Raw genomic sequence first — 9,897 nt, 5'->3', positions numbered from 1 at the left:
GCCATTTTTACACACAATTTTAATAGTCTCGAAAACAATGAGTTAAAGAAGAAACATATTAAAATGTTTTTTTCCGTCCTACCAGTTTTCGTCGCACCAAACACGCTGACATGTGCACATATTTTAGACTGGGCAACTATACATAACCTACACAGAGAGCCAATGTCTAATACAAAGCTACAAACACATGCATAGACTACCTTTCCTATATGCAAATGGAAATACATGATTACCACGAATCTAGAAAGGTGCACATATTGAAAGATCAATGATGGGTGCCTTTGAATGGAAAAAAACAATTATAGACTTCTTGATTAATAATCGCCACACTCGTTTTGAACAACCCAAAAGTAGTCACGAATTTTCCCATTAAGATGATCGCTTTGAACATCACAAAAGCAATCGTGAATTTCCCAATAACACGATTGTAAATAATAGCTTTGCAGAGTTGATGGTGATTGACTATGGATAGGACTGCAAACTACATCACCACTGCAATTCTACATGAATCTAATCGATAACATGATTGCAGTGATTCACTATGAATAGGACTACGAAACTCACCTAGGTGGGCCACCAATGAATATGTAAGATAGCACGTGCGATCAACGGAAGAGATTTTATAATTTTAGCATAATTTTATGCAGTCACAGAAATGATAAATACATAAGGCATTTTTTAATTCAAAAAGTAAAAATTTCATAAATAAGGGATACTTTAATCATCTCAAACGTTATAGAAGGGGTGTAGAAAGGTTATAAAAATCTATAGGTAGGGGGTTTCTTTAATACCCCTTGATTGCACGTGCGCTATATGGGGTTTTATATAGTGCCCCCCTAGGGAACCTCATCGACATTGTCTACAATTGATATAAATGCAAATACCATTGCTAATTACATCGCACATTCAACAACAACCTTTCCCTTAAACCAAAAGGCCCATCCAACTAGATTATTCACTATAATGTGAATGCAAACTGCATGGCGACAACAAGCACCTTTCCCTCAATCCCAAAATCCCCTCCAATTACATTATTCATGGCCCGAACAAAGAAACCTTGAAAACATTTCAACATGACTTCTAAAATTCATCATGGCACTTTTTAAAAGCAACACAGAAAACAACATCCACTATGTTGCTCAGCTTCATAAGGTTGACAAATGATCAAAGCTCATCAAAGGCTGCCTACTGCAAATACTATATGTGTAGCAGTAGGTGCACAACCTACTATTGGAATAAAACATACCTACTATAAAGCAACACACAGGGGACACATGCAATCAATATGCCATCGACCCCAAACCTACTACATGCATACACAAACCTCTCTCCAAAGTATACTAGACAAACCTTTCGCATATGCTTCTTTTGCAGCCACTTGGAAGACCTTTTGGAATGATCTCTTTGGAGATTTGTTGATCAATGACTATCTTAGTAGGTGGCCATCCTTTGGGGCTTTCCCAAACCATCAATGACTAGAGGACTTCTAGAAGAAACAACATACCTAACGACATTAGCAAACTTCCCTTTGCCTAAAGTTGCCGAGTCTGCAACATAGAATGATCAATAAGCCCTAATCTTTATGTACTCTAGTTAGTGGCTCAGTTAGTATGCCACCTTAGTTAGCTGCGTTTGGTTTGAGACCCACATATAGGATTCACCTACTCTTTTGTATGTAGAGTTCTTTTGGCTTTCACAACTAAGAAGAGGAAAACTGTTTTCTGCCTTCACCTTTGTGTATATTTCCCCATTGTGTATCAAATTATCCAGAAACAGATCCCAATCCTGCCTTCCCGTAGTGGAATAAGCACCATTCGGGAGTTTTGTTCCATTTTTTGACCCCAAACCGATTGATTTATGTGAGAAAGCTGCAAGTGAGACTCCTTTCTTCTCTCCCACTCTCTTCACATGGTACCAGAACTCGGTTCGTGGTAAGGAGCTCAAGAAAGCAAACCAAGTTCGCAGTTCCTAGTATGAGAATCAGTGTTGCTTTCCTTTTTTTTCGAGTTTGGGAGCAAATCTCTACAGGTAGCACAGCTGAAAAGTGCAAGAGTGCATTGTCTCAGATTGGGACGTCCTTCGCGGTATGGCGAGAGGACAGTATATGCTACGGGACAGGGTGACGCCCTTGGTGAAATTATTTTTTTGATTGGAGGCCATTTCGGGGCCCGTTTTGGTGGCGGAAGTTTTTCACATGCGCTCAGAAAAGTGCCATGTTTTTGCTGTGCGAACTGTTTCTGCAGGTCGGTGAAAAGTTATCGTAAAAATTATATTGTATGCCTGTGCGCAGAGATATTGGGAGTGACCAAATCATTCTTATTGCCTGTTGATGCATAATCATCACTAGGAATGACTGTGTGGTCAAATACCACTCTCGTCAGTTTTGTAGATTTACCCTTGTGAGGCAGAAGTTGTGTTTTTTTGTAGTGACAAAATATTCTGCAATGTTTTGTAATGGCGTCTGATGCTCTTTCACAGATTGTCACTGAAAAGCTTAACAAGAACAACTTCCAAGCATGGAAGTTTAGAATGACAAATTTCCTTAAGGGAAAAGGCTATTGGGAGTTCATTACTGGAGCTGAACAAGAACCAGTTATTCCTAATGTTCCCAATCAACAAGAGTTGCACGCATTTAAAGGATGTCTATCAGTATTTTAGATTCTATGATTGTGCATATTCAGGATGCAAGCACACCAAAGGAGGCATGGGATACTTTGACAAAAATGTATAGCAGAAATACGCAAGCCAAGAAAATGCAGCTCAAGCAGGAGTTTATCAGTATTTCAGATTCTATGATTGTGCATATTCAGGATGCAAGCACGCCAAAGGAGGCTTGGGATACTTTGACAAAAATGTATAGCAGAAATACGCAAGCCAAGAAAATGCAGCTCAAGCAGGAGTTGCATAATGTGCAGAGAGAAAATATGAGCATCAATGACTACCACATGAAGGTGAAGAAGATTGCAGACGCACTTGCTTCTATTGGGTCGCTAGTGGAAGATGAGGATTTAGTTTCTATGACCTTGAATGGTCTAGGAAAGGATTATGTACAATTCCGGACATCCATTGCCATCCGTGAGAATTTTCTTGATTTTGAGGAGTTGATTAATCTTCTAATGCCAGATTATTATCTCATTATTATTGGGCTGAAGCAGTTGCTACAGCAGTCTACATAATGAACAAGACTCCCACTGCAATAATACATGGCATGACGCCAGAGAAGAGAGCCAATATCATCCACTGTGGAGTAATCAGATGAGATGGACCCATATTTTGCTAGTCATGCCTTCGTAATGTCTCCTTGTAATTCACATCGCCTTACCTCGACCAGTCGAAGTTCACTAAGGGACTTTTCCCGCCTCCCCTCGTGTTAGCTATGGTTGTTGTTTATTGAAATGTAAAATATACTTTTTGCATTTATTTGGTGATGTCCACGTGGACATTATTGATTGGTTTGTGTAGACGTGGTTACAAGGGCGTTATAAGGGATTTATTATGTTATCTCACGAAAATCATGCAAAGAGTCAATTTGGGGTGCACCGAATGAACACCTTATTATAGGATTTAGGCATTGAAGGATGAGATGCTCTCAAAAGAACTCTAAGTACAAAAGAGTAGGTGAACCCTATATGTGGGTCTCAAAGCAAACTCATCTAACTAAGGTGGCATACTAACTGAGCCGTGACTAACTAGAGTACATAAAGATACTTGTCATCCAGCTATTATTCATGGGCAGTGTACCAACCACATCTACAACTAATAAGTTGGTGACATAGATGCACAACGGTCACCCTGGCATATCACGAGTGGTGGAGCTCGATATCTCAATACTCCCCCTCGAGCTTAATCCCAATTCCTACACACCAAGCAGGTCTCTGAACTTGTGTAGCTTCTCTACACCCAATGCCTTCGTGAATATGTCAGCTACCTGATCCTCTATGCTGACATAAACTAGATTAATAAAACCTACTAGAACCTTCTTCCGCACATAGTGATAATGCACCTCAATGTGCTTTATTCTAGCATGATAGACTGGGTTATTTGCCGAGTGTATACTGCTCATGTTATCACAATAAATAATAACTGGTCCATCTGCAGATTGAAGCATATCATAAAGTAGCTTATGCAACCAAGCTACCTCACATGCAGCCATTGCTGTACCCCTGTACTCAGCCTCTGTGCTCGACAAGGCAACTGTAGGTTGTTTTCTTGCTGCTCCAAGTGACTGCAGCACTCCCAAAAGAGAACATATATCCACTTGTAGATCGTCTATCAGAAATACTACTAGCCCAATCAGCATCAGTGTATCCATGCAACTATATCTGAACCCCAGTCTCATAAAATAGTCCATACTGCAATGTGGACTTCACATACCTCAGTATGCTTCTAGCCGCATCCACATGCGGTTTCCTTGGAGCCTACATAAACTGACTTACCAACCCAACAGCATAGCTCAAAAATCTGGCCTGGTAATAGTCATATAAATCAAACTTCCTACTATGCACTTGTACATAGTAGGGTCTTCTAGAAGCTCACCTGCATCTGCACTGAACTTCACATTCTACTCCAAAGGAACCGAAATAGGCTTACAGCCTGTCATCCCATATTTGGACAGCATGTCTAATCCATACAGCCTCCTCCTCTGCAGGAACCATATCCCACTTGTGGATCTAATCACCTCAATGCGCAAGAAGTAACGCAGCTCTCCCAAATCCTTTATCTCAAACTTTTGCTTCAATAGCATTTTCACATGAAGGATATCTTCATCACTATCACCTGTGATGATCAAATCATCAACATAAATGACAAGCAGCATAATGCCTTTCTCTGTTTTTTTCACATAAAATGAGAAATCTATCTTGGAAATCTGAAAGCCAATAGTGACAAGATACTATCGTATCTTGTCAGACCATGCTCTGGGTGCTTGCTTCAAGCCATACAAGGCTTTCTTCAACCTGCAAACAAATTCAGGATGAATAGCATGAACATAACCTGGTGGCTGCTCCATATAGACCTCTACTTGCAAATCACCATGTAAGAAAGCATTCTTTATATCCATCTGATGTAAAGACCATCCCTTTGATGTAGCCATAGCAATGATTGCTCTTACGGTTGCTATCCTTGCAACCAGACTGAATGTTTCTTCATAATCAATGCCATATGTCTGTGCATACCCCTTGACAACTAATCTTGCCTTGTATATGTTCACAGAACCATTACATTGTGCTTCACCTTATAAACCCACTTGCAACCAATTGCATTCTTGTCTTTAAGCAAAGGCACCAATTTCCATGTAGCATTTCTTCCAAGGCATCCATTTCTTCATCCATGGCTTTCTCCCATTTTTCTTTTCCCATGGTTTGCTCAAAAGAAGTGGGTTTTGGTTCATGTATCACTTTGACCATATAAGCATAGTGAATGGCTGTAAATCCATCATATTTCAGCTTATCCATAGGATACCTAGCTTTGGTAGACCTGCGCAAAATAGGCTCACTACCAGGTGCTCTCAAAACATCCCTTGTCTTCCTTACTCCAGGTGTAACAACAGAAAGAATACCCAACTCATCATCAAGGCTCTGTTCTGCTGAGCCACTGGATTCACCATCCACATAAGAGTGACCTACATTCACATTAACCATGGGCTGATCTACTTTCTCTTTTCCTTTTCATGATACTTGCATACTACTATCTGCATTGCTTTGAGGAGATCCTCACAATCTCAATCTGCTGATCTCAATCTGTCTGTCCATGGCGAAGTATGTGAACCATTGCTAGAGGACATTATAGGTCCACTAATATTTTGTGACTGCTACTATGAATTTTGTACAGCATTACCATTTTGTGCATTTACATCATTAATCACATTTACTGGTTTATACCAGTTACTCATCTCATCAAAAACATCTCTGCTCACTGTAAACTTATGAGTAAAAGGATTATAGCATCTATACCCTTTCTGCTGTAGAGAATAACCAATAAAGATGCACTTCTCAGCTTTTGGATCCAACTTGGGGATCTCAACTCATCTAGCATATGAACATAGGTAATGCAACAAAAAACTTCCAAATGAGAAATATTTAGTTTCCTACCAATATACATTTCTTCTAATTCTACGTCTTCACATTGGATTACGATACTGGATATCTTCGCTCCGCCAACTGGTTCAATCCCTGATACTATCGTCACCACTAAGTTTTCTTTTTTGCTTAGATTCAACTCCCTCACCATCCCACATTTACTGGTTTATACCAATTGCTCATCTCATAAAAAACATCTCTGCTCACTATAAACTTACGAGTAGAAGGGTTATAGCATCTATACCATTTCTGCTGCAGAGAATAACCAATAAAGGTGCACTTCTTAGCTTTTGGATCCAACTTGGATCTCAACTTATCTGGCATATGAACATAGGCAATGCAAGCAAAAACTTTCAAATGAGAAATATCTAGTTTCCTACTAGTATACCTTTCTCCTAATTCTACATCTTCACATTGTGATACTGGATATCTTCGCTCTGTAATTCAATCCTGATACTATCGTCACCACTAAGTTTTCTTCTTTGCTCAGATTCAACTCCCTCACCATTCCACATTTACTGGTCCATACCAGTTGCTCATCTCATCAAAAACATCTCTGCTCACTGTAAACTTACGAGTAGAAGGGTTATAGCATCGATACCATTTCTGCTGCAGAGAATAACCAATAAAGATGCACTTCTCAGCTTTTGGGTCCAACTTGGATCCCAACTCATCTAACACATGAACATAGGCAATGCAACAAAAAACTTTCAAATGAGAAATATCTAGTTTCCTACCAGTATACCTTTCTCCTAATTCTACGTCTTCACATTGGATTGCGATACTAGATATCTTCGCTCCGCCAACTCATTCAATCCCTGACACTTTCGTCACCACTAAGTTTTCTTCTTTGCTCAGATTCAACTCCCTTACCATCCCACCAATCCCAAGCCGTAGAGACGTATTGGCACCGTGGAGAAAGCACCTGCATACTCGATGGAGTTGGATAATATCGAGCCATTTACAGTCGCAAGATTGAGGAAAGACATTGAACTGAGTCCATAGATTCCTTTCCACCTTGATGCCATCAATCACCACTCTCTCTTCAATCCCACACTATCGGTGCTTGCAATCTCTGGGGATAAGAGCAGAACAAGGTTGCATCAACGGCTCGTCCATCTTGCAAATCACGACGTCCAGCGAGAGCTGCGCTGTTCCATTGCTTAGTGCAACCGGAGTCTCGTTCAGCCATAGATTTCCTACGTCCTCATATATGATCCCTAGCTAATTAGAACTGTCAAGCGAATCTTCACCAACTCTGCATTCTCGTCGTAGAAGACGAACTCGAAATCCAGATAGTCCGCCTCAGTGATGTCTGTATTGTCTTCGGCCAAGGTTTTCCAGACGTTCCATAGCCAATTTTCCCATCTCAAGGTAACCCTTGCTCATATCCGACCCGTCCAAGCATGCACGCTGTTGTGAGGCATCGTCTCAACCGTACCCTCGCCGGGCATTTGGTAATCTCCCGATCGGTACGGCTGGCCAAAGAATCTGTACTAAGTCGTTGCACCGGTGATCATTACCCGATATAATGCAGCACGATTAAATCACAAGCTGATCTTCTCTGTCGAGGGCAGCCCGGCCTTGGCTTATCGCATCGATTTCTACTACAGTAGGTGGCAAGTGAGACGGTTGTCTGCTCTGGTCTGTAAGTTCAGGGTGGGCATCGTGCTTCCATCTGGATGGTCTTAGTTCCAGAAGGGCAGCACAAATGTGTCGTCTCCTAGCAGCTTAGTAAGAATGCGTTCATGAAAGTAGATCAACGGCCGAGTCAGTTAGTCTGTTACCGCAAACTGTAGTCTTTATAATTATATTCAGCCTCTTGGCTCTCATCAATCAATCTTTTCAGGCCTTCTTGGTCGACTCGTCTTCTGCGCATTCGTCCCTTTAGCTCGAGCTTTCTTTTCTTGCATTGTTTCCTTTCTTTCCCTCATGGCATCAGATGTTCTAGTTCTCTAAGTTTTTTTCCTCGACTTCCTGGTTCTCCTGTCTCCTTCCTATTCTCTCGATAATCCTGATGGCTCTGTCTTCCACCTCTCGTACTTACAAACTGGAGAAGCTCTCTAATACGAACTATCGTATTTGGTCTATCAAGATGGAGATGCTGCTTCGCAGGGCTGAGTTATGGGACGTTGTCTCAGGCAAAAGCAAACGCCCAGCCCCTATTGCATCCTCCTCTGTGACTCCCAACCCTGTGCCGTCCACTCTTGCTGCTCCACCCAACCCACTTGATCCTGAGCAAATCTGGCTTCTTGCGGACTCCAAAGCCTTCTCTGATATCATTCTCAATTGTGGAGATCTACAGATACAGCTTGTGCATTCGTTGGCAAGTTCCAAAGACGTCTGGGATACATTGGAAGCCACCTACGATCACGTTGATGTCTCAACGCAAATCAATGCACAGAGACGCCTTATGCTTTTTCAGCTCAAGGAAGGAGACTCTGTTCCTGACTTCATTATCGATCAGTGGCAAGGATTACTTGATGAAACTGTCAGTGCGGGTCTTCAAGTCCCAGAACTTCAACAAGTAACTATTCTTCTCTCTGCGTTACCTGTGTCTTGGCGTTCATTTGTTACTAGGGTAACGGTGCCAGTGTTGTGCCCCCCTAACTTGCTGGGCGCCCACATTCTGCTTCCGTGTGGATTTTGCGCAATTGGAGTGGGGAATTCCTTTGCAATGCAGAGATCATCTTCCAGCAAAACTTTGGGAGCATTTCACCGACCGTGAAGTGTCTATCCACAAGGATTGTCGAAATACGACACGCAAAAGTGGGGGTGCTTCAATACGCAGACATGGGCCTCTACAATAATGCAATGCCTCCAAAGATGTGGACTCTTCAAGCCCAAAATCCTGAAGGCTCAGATGCGTGGTTAGACGTCAACCGTGTGTTCCTCTCTGTGATGCCCTCTTCTAACTCATATGGCACCTTGGGTCCAGTAGTAGTCCACGGAAGGGCCTTGCTCTATCGCTCCTCTGTGTCCATAATTTGCCCATCGCATGTCCTGTGACCACCCACTGGATTACGTGAACCTGCACGCTATTTTTGCTCCTAAAGTTTGAACCTAGAGCGCAATGTAGAGAGTCTCATGTTGTGCAGGAATTCCAACAACCAATGCCAGCCAATTTGAGTTTGGCAGCCCTTGCTGCTTGCTTAAAACTTTACTAGGATATTCTACTACTTCATGTATTAGTAATATGTCAACCCAAAAACTCATATTTCGAATTGCTTTCTTGCCTTTGAATATGCAATAACCCGGAAGGGCAAATCCGGCTACGTTCACACAACAAAGAATGGTACACCAATCCCTTGAATCAGGCCTTAGCCCGTATACTTGCCTTGACCCTTTTCGAGTAGGTACTTTCATTCCTCTGTCTTTGGAGCCCTGCACCTGAGTCTCATCTGCATTCCATATGTTATGAGGTGGGTATTGGTGGAGATTGTACATTGTCTCCAAGTTGTCATGAAATGAAGCAACTATTTCAGGACGGAGACTCACTGCTAGTGATCAAGTGACTCTGCAACTCGAAATGCTAGCTCTGGATGTCTTTTGCGGAAACCATCCCACCAACTTTTGCCAGGAACACCATTTGTGAATGGGGTGGGCCGAGTATAGCATATAGTAGCTACCTTCAAGCTCAAATCATAACCTTTAATGCCTCGACCCGACTCTTGCATTCCAAAGCACCACTCTACTAATGCCTTCTCCTCTTGTTCAGATAGTACAGGTGTTGGTCCCTTGCGTTTTTTGGTTGTTCTTCCTTCCAACCATGCAGCCAAGGCAGACCAACTCATGCCCCACCGTTTTGAGCAGGCTCGCA

The sequence above is a fragment of the Dipteris shenzhenensis genome, chromosome 3 (assembly GCF_047967505.1).
Source record: "Dipteris shenzhenensis isolate YYH24624 ecotype China chromosome 3, Dip_SZ_1.0, whole genome shotgun sequence".
Classification (NCBI taxonomy): Eukaryota; Viridiplantae; Streptophyta; class Polypodiopsida; order Gleicheniales; family Dipteridaceae; genus Dipteris; species Dipteris shenzhenensis.
Note: the sequence above shows the minus strand (reverse complement) of the source record.